At 42.5% G+C, this 26,247-nt stretch overlaps 1 protein-coding gene and 1 long non-coding RNA gene across 4 annotated transcripts in view; both read right to left on the bottom strand.

Annotated features, from left to right (window-relative positions):
* Positions 1-25,551, bottom strand: part of LOC114089504 (uncharacterized) — a 44,448-nt gene extending 18,897 nt beyond the window's left edge. The window contains exons 1-2 of one of the 3 annotated variants that reach the window (XR_003582177.3): positions 25,462-25,523; positions 5,280-5,383 (exon numbers count right to left, since the gene is read on the bottom strand). This is a non-coding gene — a long non-coding RNA (uncharacterized lncRNA). Of the gene's footprint in view, positions 1-5,279; positions 5,384-25,461 lie in introns of all 3 variants that reach the window. The other 2 variants (XR_003582176.3, XR_003582175.3) reach the window with 2 other exon arrangements.
* The window catches only part of Rps24 (ribosomal protein S24), a 356,908-nt gene that overhangs the window by 292,272 nt on the left and 38,389 nt on the right, over positions 1-26,247 (bottom strand). The window lies entirely within an intron of this gene.

Consider the following 26,247-nt stretch of genomic DNA (forward strand, 5'->3'; position numbering starts at 1 on the left):
AGGATAATAAAATGGACCCAGCAATAGCGGGATTCACATATTTTTCACTTATGAATCAATTTTAAATCCTGCCTTTCTCCTTATCTAGTTGTGCTGGGTTTTTCTTTGGCTAAGACCTCCTCTTCAATGCTGAACAGAAGTGGAAAGAGCAGCCATCCTTGTCCTGCTCCTGATATTAGAAGGGAAGCAGTCTTTCATACCAGGATGAGGTTAGCTGTGGGTTTTCCATGGGTGCCTGCTATTAGGTTGAGGAAGTCCCCCTCTGCATTATAGCAGACTTCCATAAAACAACAGAAAGGTATTCTCTCACAATTCCAGAGAAAGGAGTCTAAAATCAAGGTGTTGCAGGGCCACGCTCCCTCCAACAGCTCTAGAGGACCCTCTCGTGCCTCGCTGGCTGCTGGTGACTCTAGGTATTCCTCAGCTGGTGGCTGCATTACTCCCATTTCCACCTTCATCTTCACATGGCCTCCTTCCCTGTGTCTCTGAACCTCTTCTGTCTCTTATAAAGACTCATGTCACTAGACTTAGGGCACACTCAAATAATCCAGGACTGATCTCATCTCTAGACACTTATGTCTGCAAGACCCCTTTTCCAAATAAGGTCAGATTCGCAGGTTCTAGGACATGGACATATTTGGGGGAAGCACCATTCAATCTACCATACCTTCTATTCCTAGACTCTTCACTGGTTTTAATTTGAAAGAGTGTTGTGTTTTTGTCAAGTACAATTTTCTGTGTGAGATTATGATGTAGTCATTCATTCTAGTGATACGATTTGTTACACTGATGGATTGTTCAGATGAAAAACCAACCTTGCATTCCCAGCAGAAAGGCCACTTGGTCATGGTATATAGTCAATTCTCATTATGTGTTGCTGGATTCTACTTACTAGGACTTTGCTCCAGATTTTTATATCTAGAGCCAGGTGTGATGGTGCACACCTAATCCCAAATACTTGAAAGGTTAAGGTGGGAGAATCACAGGCCAGCCTGGGCGATTTAGCCAAACACTCTCAAAATTTAAAAAATGATTTTTTAAAAAAAGGCTGGTGATAGAGCTCTGTGGTAGTGCACCCCTAGATTCAATCCCTAATACCAAAAAATGTTTGATCAAAAAAAAGTTTATTAAGAATATTCGACTGCAGTTTTATTTTCATGTGATGTCTTTGTCTGATCCTAGTGTTGGGTAATATGGTAATTGATTTCATAGAATGTGTTGGGAAGCATTCCTTCCTCTTATTTGCAAGAGTTTATAATTGTTTTCGATTTTTCCCTAAATCTTTGAGAGAATTCAGCAGTGAACTCTAGGTGTTATCTCTCCCTGGTATGTGCATGTGTGTGTGCCTGAGTGCATAGGAAGTTTAATTACTAACGTATTCTCTTTTATTCTTAAAGGTCTATTCAGATTTTCTGTTACTCTTGAGTCACTTTATATCTTTCCAGGAATTTGTCCATTTCATCAAAGTTATCTGATTTTTCATCATACAGTTAATCCAAGTATTCCTCTATAATCTGTTTCTGAAACATCAGTTAAGTAGTGACATCCTCTTTTAACTCCTGACTTTAATTACTTGATTTTTCTCTTTTTTTCTTGATCATTCCAGCTAAAGTTTTGTCAATTTTGTTGATCTTCTTGAAATGGAACACCTTTTGACCCAGCTATTCCATTCCATGGTTTATACCCAAAGGACTTAAAATCAGCATACTACAGTGATGCAGCCACATCAATGTTTATAGCAGCTCAACTCACAATAGCTAAGCTATGGAAGCTATCCAGGCATCTTTAAGGGGCTCAGGCTCTGGCTCAGTGATAAAGCACTTGCCTAGCATGTGTGAGGCACTGGGTTCGATTCTCAGCACCACATATAAATAAACAAATAAAAATAAAGGTCCATACATCTACCTAGGCATCCTTCAACAGATGAATGGAAAAAGAAAATATAGTGTATATACACAATGGAATATTACTCAGCCTTAAAGAAAAGTGAAATTATGGCATTTGCAGGTAAATGGATGGAACTGGAGAATATCATGCTAAACAAAATAAGCCAATCCCCCAAAAAACCCAAAGCTCAAATGTTTTCTCTGGTATAAGGATGCTAATTCACAATGTGGGGGGAGGGGTGCTAGGGAAGACAGAGGTTCTTTGGATGCTAATTCACAATGGGGAGGGAGGGGTGCTAGGGAAGATCAAGGTACATAAAGATAGGAAGGATAGTAGAAGGAATTGGACATTATTACCTATGTACATATATAATTATGTGACTGGGGCGATTCTCCATCATATACAACCAGAAGAATGAGAAGTTATACTCCATTTATGTATGATGTGTCAAAATGCATTCTACTGTCATATATAACTAATTAGACAAAAAAAATACCCAACTTTTGGTTTCATCAGCTCTCTCTGTTGTTTTCTATCCTCTGTGTTAAGTTTATCCAAACTTACTTTATGACCTAGTATGTGGTCTAAGCTGAAGAATGTTCCATGCACCCTTGAGAAGAATGTGCATTTTTGCCTTTTTGGAATAAAGTGTTCTTTAGATGTTTGTTAGGCCTGTTTGGTTTAGAGCATCGTTCACATCTTATTTTTATTTGTTGATCTTCTGCCTTGTTGTTCCATACGTTATTGAAAGTGAGGTATTGAAGACACAATGATTATTGTTGAATTGTCTATTTCTCCCTTCAGTCTTGTCATGTCTTTGGGCTCTGTTGTTAGGCCCATATATTTTTATAATTGTTATATCTTTTTGATGCACTGGGCTTCATTATTATAAATGTCCTCCTTTGCCTCTAGTAACAAGTTCTCTCTTTATGACTGTTCACATGGTATATTTTTTTTCCATCCCTTTGCTTAACATCTGTGCCCTTAACTCTAATCGACACAATCCCTATGTCCTCAGAGATCCGAAGCCCCTCTCTCTCTTATACACAAATGGATAGCGAAGGATCAGCAGACATTTGAAGCAAGCTCCCAACATGAAAGCAAGAGAACAAGAGATAGAGAAAAATAGACCCATGAAGAAGTGTATTTTTAAAAAGATGAAGAAGAAAGCCAGACAGAAGCTAAATGGGTGAATGAAAGCAAATTTTATTTGGAACTACTGCAATGGGGCAAAAAGACCCCAGCATGGAATTGTGCTCCCTTGTGAATAGAGCTGGGCTAAGAGGGTATTTATAGTCAGGAAGCAGGAGGGCAGGAGATGGAATATTGCTAAGATGAGACATCAAAACTAGGAAGAATTCTGGCTACCTCAACCTAACAGGATATTTGCTGAAGGTGATCAGATACCAAAAGTATGGAATGAGGAATTCTGGTCAGATTTGAGGGTGATCAAGTATCAAGAGCAAGGGATTCTTTTTTTTTTTTTTTAATTTTTTATTGTTGGTTGTTCAAAACATTACATAGTTCTTGACATATCATATTTCACACTTTGATTCAAGTGGGTTATGAACTCCCATTTTTACCCCATATACAGATTGCAGAATCACATCAGTTACACATCCATTGATTACATATTGCCATACTAGTGTCTGTTGTGTTCTGCTGCCTTTCCTATCCTCTACTATCCCCCCTCCCCTCCCTTCCCCTCTTCTCTCTCCACCCCCTCTACTGTCATTCATTTCTCCCCCTTGTATTATTTTTCCCTTTCCCCTCACTTCCTCTTGTATGTACTTTTGTATAACCCTGAGGGTCTCCTTCCATTTCCATGCAATTTCCCTTCTCTCTCCCTTTCCCTCCCACCTCTCAACCCTGTTTAATGTTAATCTTCTTCCCATGCTCTTCGTCCCTACTCTGTTCTTAGTTACTCTCCTTATATCAAAGAAGACATTTGGCATTTGTTTTTTAGGGATTGGCTAGCTTCACTTAGCATAATCTGCTCTAATGCCATCCATTTCCCTGCAAATTCTATGATTTTGTCATTTTTTAATGCAGAGTAATACTCCATTGTGTATAAATGCCACATTTTTTTATCCATTCGTCTATTGAAGGGCATCTAGGTTGGTTCCACAGTCTTGCTATTGTGAATTGAGCTGCTATGAACATCGATGTAGCAGTGTCCCTGTAGCATGCTCTTTTTAGGTCTTTAGGGAATAGACCGAGAAGGGGAATAGCTGGGTCAAATGGTGGCTCCATTCCCAGCTTTCCAAGAAATCTCCATACTGCTTTCCAAATTGGCTGCACCAATTTGCAGTCCCAGCAGCAATGTACAAGTGTACCCTTTTCCCCACATCCTCGCCAGCACTTGTTGTTTGACTTCATAATGGCTGCCAATCTTACTGGAGTGAGATGGTATCTTAGGGTGGTTTTGATTTGCATTTCTCTGACTCAAGAGCAAGGGATTCTTGCTAAACTGATTTAGCAGGGTTCTTGGCTACAACTAGATTTGACAAGGAAATACAAGACGGGTTGAGGACAAACTCCAGGAACCTGACTAAAGTTTGGTCAAGCAAAGAATCTTTGTTGAATCTATGATTGTTCAACAAACAGAAAAGCAGAGAGATTCAAGAAGATATTTCACTCATGAAATAAGAAATATAAGACATGAAGCAAGTTTGATGTTTGACAAAAAGCAGAACCAAAAAATAAGTCTCTGGGAATGTAAAACAAGATGATCCAAATAAAGTTTTCTAAACAATGGCCAAACTAGAGAGCCAGCCTCCATAGTCCACCAACAGACAAATGGCTAAAGAAAATGTGGTATATACACAATGGAATTTTATTCAACCATAAAGAAAAATGAAATTATGTCCCTTGCAAAGAAAAATGGATGGAACTTGGGATCATTATATTAAGCGAAATAAGTCCGATTCAGAAGGTCAAGGATAGAAAGTTTTCTCTCATATGCAGAAGCTAGGGAGGAAAAAGGAAAAGAAAGATGGTGGTGAGAGGAACAAAAGCTAAGGGAGATCAGTAGAAAATAGGAAAGAGACCTTGTGGGTACAAGAGGGGAGGGAGGGGGAAGAGCTGTGGAATGACATTGGCCAAATTATATTGTTACATTGTGTGCATGTACTAATGTGCAACAACAGATCCCATCAATAGGTACAACTGTAGTGCACCAATAAAAAATGTGGAGGAAAAAAATTAAAAAGTTTTCCGTAAGAATTAGAAGATAGAATCAAGAAAATCCTCCACCAAATGAAACAAAGAAAATGTACAAAAAAATAGTCGAAAGGGAGACTACAGTGATTCATCTAAGAGATCTAACATTTGACTACGAGGAGTTCAAGAAACAGAAAGAAGAAAACTGTGGCTTCACCATGGAGGGTCACCTGACAGTCAAAGGGCAGGCAGTCCAGATGAAGGGAAGAGCAGGTGCCACGCAGAGGCCTGGAGAGCACCCGCTGCTTGAGGAGCCGCAGGCCAGACAGGATTCCTGGGAGGAAGGGCAGGGAGATATCAGAGGTAGATCCAGAAAGTTCTTGAATACCACAAGAAGGTGCTGGTTTTTTTCCTGCAATCTTAGGAAGACTTTTTATTTGTTTGAGAGAAAGAGTCTCACCACTTTGCCCAGGCTGACCTTGGACTTCTGGGTTCAAACCATCATGTCTTAGCCTCCTGGGTAGCTGAGATAACAGACCTGCACCACCCAGCCCAGCTTGTGAGGATTAAGATGATGAGCAACAAAGAAAGATTAGTCTAGACTCCAAACTGGAGAGGTTGACCTGTTCCAGTTACCTGTTGCTGTGTAACAAGTCACCACAAACTTGGTGCCTTTAAACTGTAGTCTTATTTTACTTGCAAATCTACAATTTGAACAGGTCTCAGTGGGGACAGTTGTCTATGTTCCAGGGGTACCAGTGGGGGAGGTTCAAAGACTGGGAGTGACTCCCTCGATGGCTTAGGGACTGGAATGACAAAACGCAGCCAGGGGTAGTTGCCCACATCTGTATTCCTAGCTACTCAGGAAGCTGAGGCTACCTTAAATCCAGGAGTTTGAGGCCTGCCTGGTCAACATAGGGAGACCCACACCCTCACCTCAAAACAAACAACACCAAAATGGCTGCTGAAGCTTCCACTCACATTCTCTCCAAGAAAAGTCAAAAAAAATGGCTTTGCCCAGATTCCAAGCAAATGTCTCACTGAACCTCATGATGTCCGTTTGGGCCACCCATACACATTCCTAAACCAATCTCTGGCCCAAGCAATTCAGTGCACCGATTGGCCCAGCCACGGTCACATGGTCTCCCTCCACAATTGAGCTGCAGAAGAGCTCCACTCTAGCATGGATTGGAAAAAGCAACGAGGCATCCCCAGATGTTAAGCAGAAGAGGAAAAGGGGGGACGCTGGGAAAGCAAGGGCCTGCTCCTCTGTCTCCTCTTTCCTCCTCTCCCCACTGCCAGCTCTTCCGTGGAAGGAAGCTCCCTGCTCTCATGTCTTGCTAGGTGGGAAGAATACTAATTCCTCTAACTGGAGAGCCCTGTACTCAGAAGAGCCATTTACACTCTGCTCAATACGACTGATGAAGCATAAACTAATTAATTCTCAGAGTGAGAGCATCCCTATCAGGTTTTTCCCAAATAGTAATGAATCATTACCAGCCAAAACCTTAACATCTGCTTACCCAATCAATCCACTGCTAGTCACATGTTATTAATGTCATCTGCACTGTTTCCCTAGTACCAGGCAGCCTGCATCCCCAGGCCCCAGAGTCTCATTAGTCTGAGCAGCCAATGGACCTCAGGCCTAGGAGAGGACGAGGGTTTTATTGTGAGCACAAGGGTGCAGCTTGTTGGGAGCCGGCTGTGGGCACAATGAGAGGAATGACCTATTTCCAACACACAGAATCAGAACATCTCAGAGCTCTTAAAGACAGATGGTCCTCCAACCTCCTCTTACACACCTCTGGTGACCGGGAGCTCATGACTTCACATGGCAGCACATTGTACTGTTCTGTACATCAGACTGTTAGGATTTTTCAGCCTGTGCCCAATTTTATCCAAATGTGAAGCAACCTTGGGGCTGGGGCTGTAGCTCAGTGGTGAGTGCTTGCCTGGCTTGTGGGAGGCCCTGGGTTCCATCCTCAGCACCACATACAGAAACATAAATAGAAAATAAAGGTATTGTGTCCATCTACAATTAAAAAAAAATTTAATGTGAGGCAACCTGAATGAATATATCTGACACAGGAAAAAAAAATAAAGTGAGGAGTATGATCAGCATTCAGAAAGGCACCAATCCTATTCTACAGAGCTACAAATTCAGTTTCCTTGTGGGCAAAAGAAAGAGGAAACCATGATCAGTTATAAATTCATGGCATCAGCAAATAGAAGCTAGATGATGAGAGAGTTAGATACATACATGCATGTGTGCCTAGGTAAATAGACGCACAGTTCTATAATTTGGATATGATTTGAGTATGTCTCTCAAAGGTTCATATGCTGGGACCTTAGTCCGTACTGTGATGGGACTGAGAGTTGGTGGAAACTTTAAGTAGGGGCCTAGTGGGAGGTCCTTAGGTCATTGGGAGTATGCTCTCAGAAAGAGAATGCAAATTGTAATAAAAGTGACCCTGAGCCGAGTCACTCACTGGCTGTTTATTCTGAGGTGTGATCTCTTACTCCCGTTAGCATTCCCACTGTTCTGCCATTAGACCCTCACCTGAGGCTGAATCAGTGGGGTTACCCCATCTTGTACTTTGAACCTCTAGAAATGTAAGCTAAATAAACCTCTTTTGTTAATAAACTTATCCTGATAAGCTTATCCTGACTCAGGTACTTCATTATAGGAATGAAAAATATACTGATACATATAGACACATAGATATATACCTACATAGATACAAAGACAGATACATAACAAAAAAAGTCAATGAAAAAATTGGCCTTGTTTTTGCATAGGCTGAGCTAAAATCCATCTCCTTATAATTTACATACACATATTCAATTCAACAGATGTTTAAGAAATCCCCAGGACTCTAGTCCAAAGACTTCCAATGTGCTTCTAGACAGAGCATCTTAATTTTCATGTGGGAATTCAAGCTTATCAATAGAAAGACTTTACTGGCTCAGGGAATCCATTTATGTAAAGTCAAAACCAAGAGCAAGAAGTGCTAACGTCTAGAGTTGAAGGTCAGGCTGATATCAGTGTGTCTTGTGGTTTTGTCATGTTATTTGTGTGTTTGTTGCCCTTTTGGCTGTGAACAGTGAGTTATTCTTGCAAATAAATAAATATTGATAGGTTCATATGCATAGTATACTTTGCACAAATTCTATGAGTGGTGTTCCTGAAAATAACAAGTTTTGGAAATCAAAAGAAATCCTTAAATTGGCAATTTTGACATGTGATTCTGAAAAGGGCTGTTAACCTTGCCAGGAAATCTCAAGGTCATATGATTCAAACTCTGCCCCAGTGGTGTTCATTGGTATTCTCCCATGTTTTAATGTCCACTATAGTACAATTCTACTCCACTAACTTAGTATTTTTTACTTCTTAAAAAAAAATTGTCTACAGAATAATGAGTAGAGAATGAAGAAAATGGGAATCTTAGGAGTAAACTATGACTCTGAGAATTATCAAGACTCCCATGGAATTCTGATTTTCTTGTTCCTGAATCCAAAGTCTAATACCATTATATTAAGATATTCCTGCTTTCTTTGTGGGGAGGAGAGGGGTGTATTGTAAATGGGATAGTTTTCCTTGTTTCTCTTACAGAGGATTTGTCACTAAAATACAGAAATGCCTTTGATTTATGGGTGTTAATTTAGTATCTTGTTACTTTGCTGAATTCATTTACTAGTTCTAGAAGTTTATAGCCTCTTCAACAAATGGTGCTGGGAAAACTGGAAATCCATATGCAACAAAATGGAATTAAACCCCTATCTCTCAGCATGCACAAAACTCAACTCAAAGTGGATCAAGGACCTAGGAATTAAACCAGAGACACTGTGCCTATTAGAAGAAAAAGTAGGCCCATATATCCATCTTATCAGATTAGGCTCCAACTTCCTTAATAAGACTCCTATAGTGCAAGAATTAAAATCAAGAATCAATAAATGGTATGGATTCAAACTAAAAAGCTTCTTCTCAGCAAAAAGAAAAACCAGTGAGGTGAATAGAGAGCCCACAGCTTGGGAGCAAATTTTTACCATGCCCACATCAGATAGAGTACTAATCTCTAGGGTATATAAAGAATTCAAAAAGCTAAACACCAAAAAAAAATAGTCCAATCAATAAATGGGCCAAGGAACTGAACAGACACCTCTCAGAAGATGATATACAATCAATCAACAAATATATGAAAAAATGTTCAACATCTCTAGCAATTAGAGAAATGCAAATCAAAACTACTCTAAGATTTCATCTCACTCCAGTCAGAATGACAACTATTAAGAATATAAACAACAATAAGTGTTGGCGAGGATGTGGAGAAAAAGGCACACTTACACATTGCTGGTGGGACTGCAAATTGGTGCAGCCAATCTGGAAAGCAGTATGGAAAATCCTTGGAAAACTGGAAATGGAACCACCATTTAACCCAGCTATCCCACTCCTCAGTCTATTCCCAAAAGACTTAAAAAGAGCATACTGCAGGGACACAGCCACATCAATGTTCATAGCAGCACAAGTCACAATAGCTAAACTGTGGAACCAAGCTAGATGCCCTTCAGTAGATGGATGGATGAAGAAAATGTGGTATATATACACAATGGAATATTATTCAGCAATAGAAGAGAATAAAATCATGGCACTTGCAGGAAAATGGATGGAGTTGGAGAATATAGTACTAAGTGAAGTTAGCCAATCCCAAAAAAACAAATGCCAAATGTTTTCTCTGATATAAGAGGCTGATTCATAGTGGGGTTGGGAGGGGGAACATGGGAGGAATAGACAAACTCTAGATAGGGAAGAGGGGAGGGAAGGGAAGGGAGGAGGCATGGGGGTAAAAAACGATGGTGGAATAAGATGGACATCATTACCCTAAGTACATGTATAAAGACACAAATGGTGTGAATATGCTTTATATACAGAGATATGAAAAATTGTGCTGTATATGTGAAATATAAATTGTAATGCATTCTTCTGTTATATATAACAAATTAGAATAAAAAATAAATTTAATATATATATATATACATATATATAAATAAATAAATTTAATATATATATATATATATATATATATATATATATATATATACACACATACATGGGAGACAAAAAAAAAGATACTCCTGCTTCTTCTACTTTGTGTTACAGTCATTCACTCATTGTCTCATCTCCTCTAATAGACTGCTTGGGTTCGAAGACAAGATTCACTCTTGGTCCCTACTAATTCTCTCACCTCTCCTCTGCACTGATGAGCAGGGACCTTACACAAAAAAAGTCAAGATCATCTCAAAATAGAGCATGAGCCTTGGGGTTCAGATATCAGTGTTGTCATTTTCTCATGTTTGGACTTATAAATGGCTTAACTGTCCAAGCTTCTGCTTCCTCGTCTGTAAAATGGGGTAATAATATTGTCTGTCTCAAAGGAATGCAATGGGAATCATGTGAAATCTCAGTGCTAATAAGATGAAAGGTTGAACGGATGGATGGTTAAACAGTAGTGAGGAAATGGCATAGGTTTTCCGTACACATATTCCCCACTCCTACCCCTAATCCTTCCACATCAAAGGGAAAGTCTAAACTAAAAGAATTTAACAAGAGTCAGTGATCTACCCTAAGTTATAGAGCAAGTGTACATTTGGTGATGTCATAGACCCCCAAGAGAAGTGACAATGGTTCTTAAGTTCCTCAAAAATTTGCAGAGAGCTGTTGTATATTAGAGGACCAAACCATTGTCCATCTAATAACAGAGAGGTTTTCTCTTCAGTTTGGGTTCAGATTGTGCTTCTCTTAAGAAAAGGAAGGAAGCGAGGAAGGAAGGAAGGTTGCTTTTGAGCAATGGATTCACTAAACAGGTCACTATATTAGTCTGCTATAAAAGGATGTATTATGGGGCTGGGAATGTGGCTCAAGTGGTAGTGTGCTCACCTGGCATGCACGAGGTGTTGGGTTCGATCCTCAGCACCACATAAAAATAAAATAAAGATGTTGTGTCCACCGAAAACTAAAAAATAAATATAAAAAAATTCTTTCTCTCTTCAAAAAAAAAAGATGTATTATATGATTTTGCATAATAACATAATACAGATGGGGTGACTTAACAGAATTTCTCTTCTCTCAGTTCTGGAAGTTGGAAGCCTGAGGACGTAGGACTCTCTTCCTGGCTTGCAGACACCCACCTTCTTATTATATATTCACCTGGCCTTTCCTTAGTGCTTGGCCATGAAGAGAGGTGGTATCTCTTTTTATAAGAACACCAATCCCATCATGAGAGTCCCATCCTCTTGACCTCATACGACACTAAGACCCTATCTCCAAATACCATCATTTGAGGGTTAAGGCTCCAAATATGAATTTTGAGAAGACAAAAACTGTCAGTCCATAGCAATTACCTTATTTAGGAATCAGCAGACCCACAGCACTCATTCATGGAAAAATAGAATAGGAATTAGTGACCTATTTTCTCTTCTTCATTGGCATAGAACTCACATACTAGCTTTCAGAGCTGGGCCAAGTCAGACGTGGGCTTAGTTGTGACTCTCAGCTACAAGCCACAGAAATCCAGTTCAAAACAAACTTCAGCAGATAAAGTAAACTTACTATCTTCAGCTCAGCATAGAACTGGCTTCACTCAAAATTCAATAAAAGAGCTCAAATGCTTTCTTCAAGTCTCAGTCCCCACAAACACACCTCTCTCTCTCTCTCTCTCTCTCTCTCTCTCTCTCTCTCTCTCTTCTACTTCCTTTTTGAATTCATTCTAGGCAGACAGTCTCCCCATGGTGGCCCTTGCTTGTTTTCCTCACAACAGTTTAGCAAATCCATCAAGAGAACTTCCACAGTAGCTATAAAACAACTGGAAAACTAAATTTCTCTAAAAGTTTTATAATACCATCAAAAAATATAAAATACTTGGGAATAAACATAATGAAAGACCTCTCCTTTGAAAACAATGAATCATTGATGAAAGAAATTAAAAAACTAAATAAATGAAGATGTATACCATATTCATGGACTGGAGGATTCAATAGATCAATGTTACCCAATTGATCTATGTATTCAGTGATATTCCAATCAAAATTTTAGTGTGCTTTTTAGAGAATCAAAGGGTAATTCTAAAATGTACATGAAAATCCAAAGGACCTAAATAGCAAAAATGATCTTTGTTAAAAAAAAAAAATTAGGATATGTATAAAGCCTAGATTCAGAATGTACTATCAGTAATGGGGATTACTGATAGTACTAAATACTTAGTACTATCATTGAAAAAAAACTAAAATAAAACTATTGTTATAGAATTACAGTACTGGGCTGGGGTTGTGGCTCAGTGGTAGAGAACTTGCCTAGCATGTGTGAGGCACTGGGTTCTATCCTCAGCACCACATAAAAATAAATAAAAAATAATAAAGGTATTGTATCCATCTACAACTAAAAAAAAATTTTTTTAATTAAAAAAAATTTTAATAAATAAATAAAATTACAGTACTAAAGCCAATATGATACTAGGTTAACAACAGACAAATAGATAATGGAACAGAATGAAATGTCAAGAATGAAAAGTTCTACAACAGGAAAATAATCTGCAGAGATAAATGCCAGCATATAAGTGCCTCTGGTGTTTGTGTTAGGGAAACAGTAACATTGACTGGACAGAGGCAAGAAGGAGCTTTTTGGAATTGACTGGAAAAAAAAGCCCTCTTGGACTGATGGATGTGGAAATGATCTATATCTTGACTTGGGTGTTAGCTACACAACTCTGTAAACATTTGTCAAAACCCTTCCACCTGAACACTGAAGATCTATACATTTTCACTTTATGTCAGTTACATTGCGATTCAAAATGAGAGCACTTCTGTGTCATGAAGCTACGTTAAGTTCACTTTATACATATCCTGTACTTAAGTGTATCACTGCAAGATATGGGTCATGTGTTGATCGCTGAACCAATGATTGGCCAGGCCTAACTTAGTTGTCTACCACTGAAACTTATACAGGGAATCAGCACCACTAAACATGGTCTGGGGTAGGGTTTTCTCCAAAGTAAAGCCAGGGCGTTCTTCTCTTCATAGTCAAAGGGGTTTATGAAAGAAAAGATGGAGGGAGGGAGGAAGGGAGGGCTAAAAAGCTATAGTATGGCTAATATGTTCTACTTTTCCTCTCAGCTGCCATCTCACCTCAAAGAGATACATCAGCCAGGTATAGTGGCACACACCTGTAATCCCAGCAACTTGGGAGGCTGAGGCAGGAAGATAGCAAGTTCAAAGGCAGCCACAGCAACTTAATGAGGCCTTAAGAAACTTAGCAAGACCCTTTCTCTAAATAAAATATTTAAAGGTCTAGGAGTGTAGCTCAGTGGTTAAGTGCCCCTGGGTTCCACCCCCTGTACTGAAAGAAAGAAAAAGAGAGAGAGAGAGACATTAGACAGGTTGAAGGGGAAACCAAGGCCAAGCAAAGAACTGAAGGTCCACTTCCCATGAATCCCAAACCTCTAGGAAAAGCCACTCACCTAAGCATTTCAACATGGCAGAGGTTGAGGGCATAGCAGAGACTGCGTGAAATAGTAACTGAGCCCCCAACTCTCCTCAAGAAGGGAACACAGAGGGGGCACTCAAAGGGAGTGAGATGCAGAAGCCTCAGAGCAAGAAACAGGAACTTGTGACCTGAGGACAAATGGCCAACACCACAGACTCCACAGCAGCTCATCTCCCAGAAGGCTAGAAGAAGCCTCAGCGGAAGATGGTAAGGCATCAGACCAGACTAGCCCCTCATATGGAGGACGCCCTGCGTATCTGAGGCGCCCTCTCCCTGCTGCTTTGAGAATGAAGTTCACTCCTCAGACACCCAGGTGCCACCTTGGGAGAGGTATAGAGGAAGGAGGGCAACTCCCAAAGACTGGACTTAAAGAGTCACGGGAGAATCCCAAAGGGACTATTTAAACCAGTCCTCATGGGAAGGTAGAAATGAAGCATAGGAACATGATGCCTGAAAGGGGACTAAACAGACTGGGGGACACCATCAGTCGGCATGTCAAGCTTTCCTGTCCTCCTATGGAATGGAAGTCAGACAGACCAAAGGGGCTACTGGCTGGAACATGTTAAGCACAATGTGAGGAAATTTGCAGGTTTTATGGCTCCATCTCATAGGTTTTTCAGGTGATCTGGTTTTGGTGTTGTGCATGTCAGAAAAGCAAAATTATGTGTCCAGAGTCACATAGATGGTGAAAGAGTAATCTGAGCTCTGAATAAGGTCCACCAGGTACCAAAGACGCATTGTCCCTCCTGCCCTGTGCACCTCCCTACCTCCGGGCAATGGTGTGATCCCTACAAACCCTGAATCCTTTGCCCACTGTCTCCCTCAAGCCTGATCACACATTTCTTTCAAGGGATATTTCTGCCTAAACTAGGACTTTCCTGTTTCCCACCTGCTAAGGGATAATAACTCTCAGGGAAGAAACCCCCAGCCAGTGCCCAGAGGTGTCCCCAGTCGCCCCAGACTCCCAGGCTTCCTACTGCTCCTCCTTCAGCTTGCCAGACCTCACTCCAAACGGTCTACAGCCCCTGAAGGAACAAAGCCAAACTCCTCAGCCTGGCACTCCAAACGAATTCCCATCTGGCTGCAACCCGCCTTTCGTCTCACCCACCCACCCCCACTCCTACACATGCTCAACGCCAATCAGACCTGCCTATCTTTGTCCCCAGACCCCTGTGTGCACTCTCACCTTGGCATCTGGTACCTGTCACCTCCTGGCTTCTATCTCCTCACCCTCCAAGATGATTCCACACAAGGGTCTCTCCTTCCTCCAATACTCTTTCACTGAGAAATGGTTGCTGGGGGGAGTTTTGAAAACTCTCAAATGAAGGTTAAACTCTTGTTTACTAGTTGCTTTATATTGGGTACATTGCATGATCTCCTGATGCCTCCACATTTGGTTTATCTACAAAACTGGCACATAATTGCTTGCTTCATAGAGTTGCCCTTGGAGTTCAGTGGGATAATGCATATCAAGTCTCTAAGAGAGCCCAGCTGTTAGTAGGTGCCCCAGAAACATAGGTTCCCTTTCTTATATCCTGAGGAGTTTTCTAATATTACCGTTACCCACTGTAGACATGTCTCTCCTTGTCTACTCCAAGAAGGTCACTTATCTCAGGGTATGGCACAGTAAAGCAAGGATGGCTTTTAAAAGTGCCTACTTGGAGTCAGACAAATCTAGGTCCGAGTCCTAGCTAGCTGCTGGATCTGTCTGCCACTGAACACATTGCTTAACCTCTGAGCCTCAGCTTTGTCATGTGTACTATGAAGGAAATAACAGTGATGACTTCAAAGGATCATTTTGAGGATTAAGTGCATGGGTAGTTGGTTTGATGGAGTCCAAAACTGGTGGACCACACACTTAAAAAAACAGCTTTATGTCCTTCTAAGTACTGCTTTCATCCCTGTCCTGATCAATCTCCACTTACTACTTTGTAACCAAATCACAGGAAGAGCCCTCAGCCTCCTTTCATTTTCAATATTTAAATTGAAAGTCCAGTCTGGCCTAAAATCATAATTACATATCTAATTTAGTACTCACATCCTCCCTTCCTGCCTTGCTACCTAGGCATTGACCAAGAATCTTACTTTGAGAGCCAAGCACGGTAACCCATACCTATAATCCCAGCGACTTGGGAGGCCGAGGCAGGAAGATCATAAGTTAGAGACTAGCCTGGGAAATTCAGCAAGACCCTATCTCAAAATGAAAATGGGTAGAGATGTAGCGCATGTGCTGCCTACCATGTGCAAGGTCCCGGGTTGAATCCTCAACACCACTCAAAAAACACACAGACTCTTGCCACGTCACTGTGTTAGTCAGCTTTTTGTCACTGTGACTAAAATATCTGACAAAAATGACTTGGAGGAGTAAGTTTATTTTGGGCTCACAGTTTTGGAGGTTCAGTTCGTGGTCAGCCAGTTCCATTGCTCTGGGCCCCAGGTGAGACAGAACATCATGGGGGAAGGGCACGGCACAGGAAAACTACTCAGCTTATGACAGCCATAAAGGAAAGAGCAAGTACAAGGAGCCAGGGAAAAAATATATAATCCCCAAGCCACTCCCCCAGTGACGCTTCCTCCAGCCAGTGCAGCTGCCTGCAGTTACCACCAATAATCCACTCAAACTCTTAACCCACCAAATGGATTAATCCAGTGATGTTATTGCTCTCATAATCTAATCAGCACCTCCAGCATTAACACAGGAATTTTGGAGGGACACCTCATATCTCAACCATAACACCATGAGAGATGGGATATGGCCTTCTTTTTTGCCCTCCTTTTCTTCCTTTTCTGGGGCCCTTTCTCCTCAAGTACTTTTGGGCCTGGAAACAAGAATAAGAAGGATAGAAAGTGGAATTTTAATTAATTAATAGGCATTAGTGCTGGCCAATCAATATCCCCAGTTCTAGCCTCTTTCAGGCATGTGGTGGGATTATACTTTCTGTCCCCTTGAAGGATAAGCAGAGCCATATTGGTTTAGCAGACACCACCTGAGCATGGATTTCACCAAGACAAATAGAGACAGACATGGAAAATGAACAATGACTCTATCTTCATTGTCATAGGCACTATGATTTGGGGACTGTTACTTCACATGACCTAGCTTTTCTGATTGCTGCTGGTGGCCAATGGCTCTTACATGGCCTTCTCCTCACCACTCTAGGTGGTAGCTCTCAAACTCATCTAGGAGCACACATGGAGTTCTTCAGGAGACCCCCACAAGAAGGGGGCTCTTTGCTACACATCCCCAGGAGCTGCCCAACTGACCTTCCTCTGATCCCCCTTTACTCTCACCAGTGGCGGTCCGTCCCAAAGCCTCTTGCTGTTAAGCTCCCTTCTCTTTCAGCCAGCTGCCTGGATGGGTCTTGGCAGAATGGCTGAAGTCTGGCTGCTTTCCAGAATGTCTTCTCAACTCCTGAGCAACCCTGGCAGCTCTGCCATGCCAGACTGCATGCCCTCTCTCCAATCCAATGACTCTCTATATATACTAGTTTCCTATTGCTTCTTTGACAAATTACCCCACACACAGTGACTTAAAACAACACATATGTATTACCTTGCAGTTCTATAGATCAGAAGTCCAGCAAGATCTGAAGGTGTTGGAAAGACCATGTTCCTCGTGGAGGCTGCATCAAACCATCCATTTCTTTGCTGTTCTCAGCCTCTAGAGGCCACCTGCATTCCTTGGCTCATGGCCCCCTCCCTCCAACTTCAAAGCCCATGATGACAAGTCGAGTCCCTGTAACATTTCTAATTCCTCCTGCCTCTTCTTCATCCCCAGTCATCATATCTCTGATGGCAGCCAAGGAAGTTCTCAGATTTAAAGGACTTGTGATTAGATTAGGCCCACCTAGAAAGTCCAGGATCATCTCCCTATCTCAAGGTCCTTAAATTAATCAGATCTGCAAAATCTCTTTTGCCATAAAAGGTAACATATGCCAGAACAAGCAGGTAGACATCTCTGAGGGACCATTATTCTACTTACCAACTCTCCAATTATTTTTTAGCCCTGTTCAAATAAGTACCAAAAGCAGATCTGAGAAATTAAATAAGGAATAAGATGCCAATCTAAAAAAAAAAAAAAAGATGCCAATCTTCCTTCATCCAAGATCTCTTCCCCCATCTTTCTGACTAATTCTTTTAGAATCCTCTATATGAGAGAAACAAACTATCCTCTAGCCTTCCTCCTGAGAAATGGGAGAAGAAAGCCACACCATCACCCTCCCCGGACCCCCAACTCCCCAGAGGCAAATTCCTGGAACATCTATCTAAACTAGCACTGTCCAATAGAAATACAATGCAAGACACATATATGCAATTGTAAATTTTCTAGTAGTCACAAGAAACAAGTAAAATTAATGTTAGTGCTGTATTTTATTTAATTCGATAAACAAATTTTATTTTAACACAATCAACATAAAATATTATAAAAGAGACACTTTACATTCTTTTGTTGTACTAAATCTTTGCAATCCAGCATGTGATTTATATTGAGTACATCTCAATCTGGGGTAGCCACATGTCAAATGGTTGATGGCCATCTTGGACTAGTGGCTACCATATTGGGCAGCACCAGATCTAGACTTTCATTTGTTAGTCTGGGACTGTATGTGGCCAAGGTCCAGCCTGCCATGATGGCTGGAGGTGGAAGAGCCCATTCAGTAGCTTTTGGAGGGGTGTTGGTACCCTCATTTTTGATGTTCTTTATAACACAATTAATCACTCTTCATTCTCTACCTTTAACTCCTAGTGGTCCATTCCCAGGGAACACGAAAGCTTCCTTCACTAAGCTTTTAAACACATGGAGTGCTTAACTCAGTGCACAGTACGTAGTCCCTATTCAATAATGTTACTATGACCCCACCTAATGCCCAAGATAAGAACAGACACACAGAGGTGCCCAAAAGAATTTGTTAAATGAGTTGGTGTTCACTTAGTCCCCAAGTAGAACTTTCCAAGTTCCATCAGATTGGCCAACACGAGGCCAGGGACAGAAACAAAGAAGAACTCAATAAACATGTCCTTCCTCCCAGGGCCCAGTCCTGGGGAATGACCAAAGCAACTGCTAAACAGATATATGCTTCCGTTTCACCAGGAAGTAGGAGGGAGGGTTACAATCCAGAAACAGACCCTAGACTGTTCCTCAAAGCACAAAGTTACAGCCAATTTAACTAACAGATGACAACACAGAATTGTGAAAGTAAGGCTAAGAGGCCTATGAAAGGCCACGTCCTCCAACCCCTTTGTCACACTAATAGGGAAACTGAGGCTGGGAAATAAAAAGGATTTGGAGGCCCAGGAAGAACAACCCAAGTCGCCTGATACCAACTCAGGGGCTCAGTCTGAAGCTAACTCAGAAACGCTTCCTGTGAGCCGGGCATGGTGGCACATGCCTGTAATCCCAGTGGCTTGGGAGGCTGAGGCAGGAGGATCACCAGTTCAAAGCCAGCCTCAGCAACAATGAGGTGCTAAGCAACTCACTGAGACCCTGTCTCTAAATAAAATACAAAAACTAGGGCTGGGGATGTGGCTCAATGGTTGAGTGCCCCAGTACCCCAAAAAAATATATATATTTTAGGGCTGGGGCTGTAGCTCAGTGACAGTTCACTTGCTTAGCACATGTGAGGCACTGTGTTCAATCCTTAGCACCATATAAATAAAGACATACTGTCCATCTACAATTACAATATAAATAAATAAATACAAGAAAAGAAAATATTTTTAAAAAGAAAGAAAGAAATGCTTCTTGTGACTTTCAGAGCAAAGGACAGCAAGGTCCTACCCCAAGGCAGAGGTTCTGGGAGAAGGGAGTAAGAAGGGTTCACCTTGAGTCTGCCTCCTATTTCCCTTGCAGTCCTGAGAGATCCCTTCCCTCTGGTGTCCCTGCTGCCAACCTACCAAAATGTCACAAAACCACCCAGCCTAAGCCCCATTGTTCAGGTGGCAAAACTAAGACCCAGCGATGGAAAGGGACTCAAATGAGATCACCTTGTCTCACTTAGAACATTTCTTCTCCATCGGGAGGCATGTCCCTGGGTACCAGCACTTGCTTCCTATCCACCCCACCTCTTGGCTGCTACTGGGCAAGGCTCACATCACCCCTTCTTTGGAAGGCAGAAGAGGAGGAAGAGGCATCTGGAGGAAGAATGGGCAATCCGCTACTTTTCTAAGGGAGGGTTCTGACCCTGGGGGAAGTGAGAATTCAGGGACAGGCTTTAGCAAGAGCTGGCAGTCAACAATCAAGCCAAGAGAAAAATGCAAATGAAATGCTGCTAAGAGGAGAAATGCAGAGACCTTAAGTTGATTCCATCAAGAGGGAGCCAAAGCTGAGTGTGCGCTCTCTCTCTCTCTCTCTCTCTCTCTCTCTCTCTCTCTCTCTCTCTCTCTCACACACACACACACACACACACACACACAGCCACAGCCTCACATCCCACGTCATTCAATTCCCCTGCGTGTTCTAAACCCAGATGATCAGATAATAAGAGGTTGAGTGGTATGCATAACATCAAGTTGATTAAATTTGTTTACTGATAATTCTTTCAGGTTCCCATGAAGATGGTGTAATTTCCTTGCCGTATTTCAAACAGATTTGGGCTAATGCATTATTGACGGCACCCTCGCAGACCATCCCTGCAATGTCATTCAGGATAATTATTTCACAACAGATTTCCAGGGCCTCTGGTTCCTGTTGGGATTCACTTGGGCATAAATTACAGAGCCGAATATTTAATCAGTGTCCCCATTAGAACCCTGTGGCTTATTTTTAGGAGTCGAGGAGGGAGAGCGGGTAGGGGAGAGGGTATTTGTATTATTACGGCATGAATATATTTCTTCAGAGCTGGGTGCGTTGTTGTTTTTCTGTGGGGTTTTTTTTTTCCCCAAAGCTCAACCAAGCTGAAAAAGCAGCCTGAAGCCTCCTTGCCTTTTTTTAGAAATAAACACAAGCATTAATCTTTTGACTGCATTAAATTAAATATTAATGTTAACGGATCACATAATGCGAAGTTAAAAAAACGATTAACATTTACTCCACATTCTCTCTCCATGACTTTTCCATGACACAAATTAGTCCCTCTCTTAACTAATAAGACCTGAGCATCCTCACATTGGAAAGGTGGAACAGGGGCGGGGCAGGGTGATTGTTTGGGGCTCTTCTGAAGAAAAACTGGAAGAAAGGTATCCACGGACAGCCACTAACCAAGCTGCCTCCCTGCGCAGGTCATCTGGCAGTCACACAGGTGAGACGGGGCTGCTCCCTTGCAAGGAATGATCGCAGGGCTAATTAGCAATGCCAAGGGGTGCCGCGCTTGGATGCCATAATGTTTGCATTTCCGGCTATTTGTGTCATGCAAGCTGCAGAATCAAAGAAGCAGCAGGCCTGGGCCTGGCGCCCACTGCACAGCCCACAATGCCCACGATGCCCGTCTCCCTCTGCAGTCCAGCTGCGCCACCATCATGCCCCAAAAAAACCATCACCCCAAGGGGCTGGGGTTGTGGCTCAGTGGCAGAGCACTGGATTCAATCCTTAGCACCACATAAATAAATAAATAAAGGTATTGTGTCCATTCCAACTAAAAAATATATTTAAAAAAAAAAAAAAAAGAATAAGATGAAGAAGAAAAGAGAAGCCAGGGAGCTCCTCACTGCTACCAGAACCTCCTCTCCCAGCTCTCCAGGTCAGCCTCCCCTGTAGCCTGTGAAGTGGGCTGTTGTTCCCACATCACCTTTTTAAAAGGCTGTGTCCCTCAGTTTTTGAGGGTTCTTCTGACCCCTCCTTTCGCCTGAGATCCTTACAACCCAGCCCATCAGAGGCCACCAGGAAACATAAGTGTACCCTGACTTTTCTTTCTGTCTCCTCCCCCTCCTGCTCCTCCTCCTCCTCCTCTCTTCCAACTGTTAATTACATCTCTGCTCTCCCCTGCACCAGGTTTCCGGATGCCTCATCCAGACTCAGCAAGCATCCCTAAGCCTGCCAAGTCCTCTGGTTGTCCCCATCCAGGCTCTACCTTCAGTCCAGTCTTCCCACATTACCACTGCCGGAGAGCCCACTTCACAAAACAAGGCACTCCAGCCGCTCCCCTGGCTCCCACCACCTCCAGGATAGTCTCTTTTAACCAGCCCCAACTCTGAGCACTGTCTCCAGCCACACACTGCCCCAGGCTCTCTAGGAGGAGGTCTATAGGAGATGCCTCATCACAAAGTATTTCCATCTACAGTAAGAAATGAGGACAGGAGACCTTTCAGTCTTCACAAAACATTTCGTTGCTATGCACCTGTAATTTGCTATGGGAGGTGTGAGGTCAAAGAATGCTAATCCTGGCCCTTTCCTCCAGGAGGGAATTAGTCTCTCTCTCTCTCTCTCTCTCTCTCTCTCTCTCTCTCTCTCTCTCTGCCTGGGGTTCTAGCTGTGTAAGAACAAAGAGATCAGTCAGCTAGGCCTGACCAGGGAAACTGCATTGGGAGTGGGGCATTTGAACTAGGCCTAAAGGAATAAGGGGCTCTCAAGAGGCAGGAAATGTTCATTTCAGTCCTCTGTCTGACCTGATTGGCACTTGGTAATGAGAAGAGGGAAATGGGACCAGGCTGTGGGAGATGGTCTCCCAGCATTCCAGAGCATCTTTCTTCTCGCTGCAAAGAAGTTTCTGAGAATTATCAGCTCTTACAAATCCATATCTTTGACCCTGAGCTCTTATAGCCTGAGCAAGGCAAGAAAAGCTCTCTGGGCCGTCAGAGGGTAACACTCCTTCCCTTTCCAGGTAATTAGCAACCAACGAACTCAATCCACCACTCACATCCCACAGACTAGGGAATAAGCAAACCCAGTTCTATAATCAGAGTGTAGTCACTTAGCAGAGATGAGATCTTGGGCAGGTCTTGGAGGAAACAAGCTCTCATCTCTTCCTGTGCAGAAAGGGGCTAATGTTTCCCCCCTCCCTGGCATGCAACAGATCACGAAGGGAGATGGGGCCATGGTGGGGAGCCTTGTCAATGAAGTTGACGCTCAGCACAGCCCCTCCACCCAGGTACCTCATGGCAGTGCCCAGCTACAGCCCACCTGCCGTCGTGCCCCACTGCCTGACAAGCACAGCTGTGCCCTCCAGGGTACCAGCAAAATCCCTGTCCTAAGAGCCGATGCCCTCCATATCTCCAAGACTCCCCTTCCTTTGCAAGGTGCAGAAAGAGGCAAGGAAAGCTAAGCCTTCTATGAGGGTGTCACGGGGAACTGCCAAGAGTAGATGCCATTCCTTTCTTCTATCTCAGGACACCTGCATACCTGACTCATCCACATACCTATTGGCCAACAATACTCCAAGGATCAACACATGAGAGCATCACACAGGATTTTGGTTCTTTATGGTGTTTTTGTTTTGTTTTGTTTTTTATTGGGGGGTATTGGGGGGAATACCAGAGATGGAACTCAAGGACACTTAGCCACTCAGCCACATCCCCAGCTCTTCATTGTATTTTATTTAGAGACAGGGTCTTCCTAAGTTGCTTAGAGCCTTGCTAAGTTGCTGAGGCTGGCTTTGAACTCACGATTCTCCTGCTCAGCCTCCTGAACTGCTGGGATTACAGGCATGCACCATCATGCCTGGCATGATGTTGGTGTTTTTTGAGCAATACCGTGTATCCTTTAAAAACCCAAATTATACATGCAAATCCATGTTTATAGCGCACAATTCACAATAGCCAAATTATGAAACCAGACTAGGTGTCTATTAATGAATGAATAAAGAAAATGTAATTATATATGTATATATATATATATATATATATATATATATATATATATATATATATTTATATATATATATATATATATTTATATATATGTATATATATTTATATATATATATAATTACATTTTCTTTATTCATTCATCATATATATGTATATATACATATATATATACATAAACTTCATCGTATATATATATGTATATATACATATATACGATGAAGTTTTATTCAGCCATAGGAAAAATAAAATCATGTCCCTTACAGGAAAATGGATGGAAATCAAAAGGAGATCAGTAAGGGGTGGAAAGTAGAGAGGGAGGGGGGAAGCACTGGAAATTAGTATTGGCCAACTTATATTTTTATACTGTGTATTCTGTGCCTGTACAAGCATGTTACAAAAATCCCATCAGTATGTACAACTATAATGCACCAATAAAAAATGGGAAAAAAATAAAAATAAAAGCCCAAATCATGTCAAAGGGGATACAGAGAAAAGTAAGGTTCACCCCCACCCATGTCCATCCCTAGTCTAAGGAACTCGTTTGAGGAGGTGTCAACAGCCAGAGATCTCTTACACACAAACAGATTTAGGTCTACATCTTGTTTAACACAAATGCTCATCTAGTGAACATATTGTTCTCTACCTTGTTTTTTTTTTTCACTTGATACATCTGAGAGATTGGCCCAAATCTGTACATATGGATTCTCCTTATTCTTTTTGATGGTGCAGAATATTTTGCCATATAGATGTAACCATAATTTATTCAGCCAGTCCTATTTGCAGATACGGAGCTGTGTTCCAATTTGGTGCCATAAAAGCTGGTGTTGCAGCAAGCCACCTTGCAAACCCAACCTGGCACACACAGGGTTCACTGAGGCCACCAAGTCAACTGATGTGCCAAGAAGTTATCTGAATACCTCTTCTTTGAGGGATAAGGAAACTATGCCCAAAGAGGATTAGCAACATATCCAGTGGCGCTCAGCTAATCAAAAACAGAGCAGAATAAGAAACTCAGGATTTCCCACTCCTGGAATTATTTTAATTTATTTAAAAAGTCATTCCAACTCTCCATTTTACACATTGGAAACTGAGGTCCTTAGAGATAGAGCATATCCCCTCAGATCCTACAGGTGGTGGTTCTCAGGCTTCAGTAAGAATGGAGGTGACATTGCTAAAACATGGTACTGGGCCCACCCTGAACTCCTGGCTCCACGCCTCTGGGCCAGGACCTGAGAATTTGCATTTTAACACATTCCCAAGTGATGCTGATACTGCTGGACCACATGTCAAGGACCACTGTCCTTAAGGTTCATGATATTGTTTTAGGCGATGCAGGGGAGGCCACCTCCCCTCCTTTCTGCCCATCCAAGATCAAGACAGAGCAGCTCTAGTTTTTTCTGTTGTATGAACAAGATTAGCTTTCATTTTTATATTGATGTTGAACTGCTTATGTGTTGTTTGGAGGAGTCAGGCCTGGTGGCACATGCCTATAGTCCCAGGTGCTCCGGAGGCTAAGGTAGATGGATCCCCTAAACCTGGAAGTTCAAAATCAGCCTGGACAATGTAGCAAGATCCTTCTCAAAAAGGAAAGAAAAATAGATAATAGATAGAATAAATAGATAGATATAAATAATAGAAATATATGATGGAGGGTCAACCCATCTCCTCACCACTAGACACACCACATAATCAGAGTGAGAATCAGTGAGGAGGGAGGTCACCCAGCTCAGGCATGTCACCAGACAGGTGGCATGGCAGCTTTCCAACAGGACCTCACTGTTAGCTCCCCCCCTCTCCCCTGAAACCCTAGCTGACTCACAGACTCCCTAATAGCTGGACTCTACCTTGATTGACCTTTTTGACTAGCTGCCTTCACAAGGAGGACTGGGCCGAGCCATCTCTATCCCCTCGCCTCTCTCCCTTCCCCAGAACTCCATTACCCATCCCCTGACCTGGGCCTCAGTTCTCAGGAGTCCAAGTCCCTTCCTCAGTGCACCAGTCAGCTCAGATACATGCCAGGTGAGGTTTCCACATCATCGTGACCCAGGGTGGGGATGCTTGGTGCCCTCTCCCCACCCCCATCATTTGTCCTTGCCTCACATCCCTCTCTGGCTGCCCCACGTCTGAGTTCTCACCATGGACGATCGTACAGCTTGAGTACTCAGAAGACAGAGCCCTCCTCCTCTCTGGAAAATCAATAAAGGCCTGACCCTGTTTAAATTTTCCTTACTCCTTTTTGCAGCTAGAGCCTAGCATGTCACCAAGGAAGAGCCAATCAGATATCCAGGACTTCTAAGTGACACAGAGAGACAGAGTCAGAAGAGAACACACCCCAGAGGAAGAGGCAGCACCCATGTTCCCAGGGCTTGTAGGTGGGGTCCTAGGCACACACCCAGTGAGAAAGGAGGTAACATGAGCTCCATGTGAGCCCTGCTATGGCACAGCTGAGGCTCTGGTCCTACGGCCCAGCCACCCACTTCCTGGCTCCCCAGCTCTCGCGCTGACGCTCTCAGCTGTCATATTTCCTTCACAAATTCCCTTGCTATTTAAGTCAGCTAGAGCCAATATCTGTACTTTCTCCCCCATGTCATCAAAGAAATTGAGCCATCTGCTATGGTGTGAATAGGGCTTGTCCCCACCTAGATTCATATGAAAGCAAGGTCCCCACTAGGAGTGTTGAGAAGGTGGTTGGGGTCTGAAGTCTCCACCCTCGGGAAGGGAAGAGTTAGTAGCTCCTGAGAAAGATGTTTGAAAGTGAGTCATCTCCTTTGAGCTCTCCTTCTCTTTCATAGGTGTTGGGAGTTTCCCTGAGAACTCCCCGGGCCTTTCAAACATGGCGGTGGGCAAATTGCCAGTGGGCAGCTAGAACTCTCTGGGCCTTTCAGATAAGGAGCCCCTAATGCAACATGGCGGCGGGCAAG

This window comes from Marmota flaviventris, chromosome 4 (assembly GCF_047511675.1).
Source record: "Marmota flaviventris isolate mMarFla1 chromosome 4, mMarFla1.hap1, whole genome shotgun sequence".
NCBI classification, from domain to species: domain Eukaryota; kingdom Metazoa; phylum Chordata; class Mammalia; order Rodentia; family Sciuridae; genus Marmota; species Marmota flaviventris.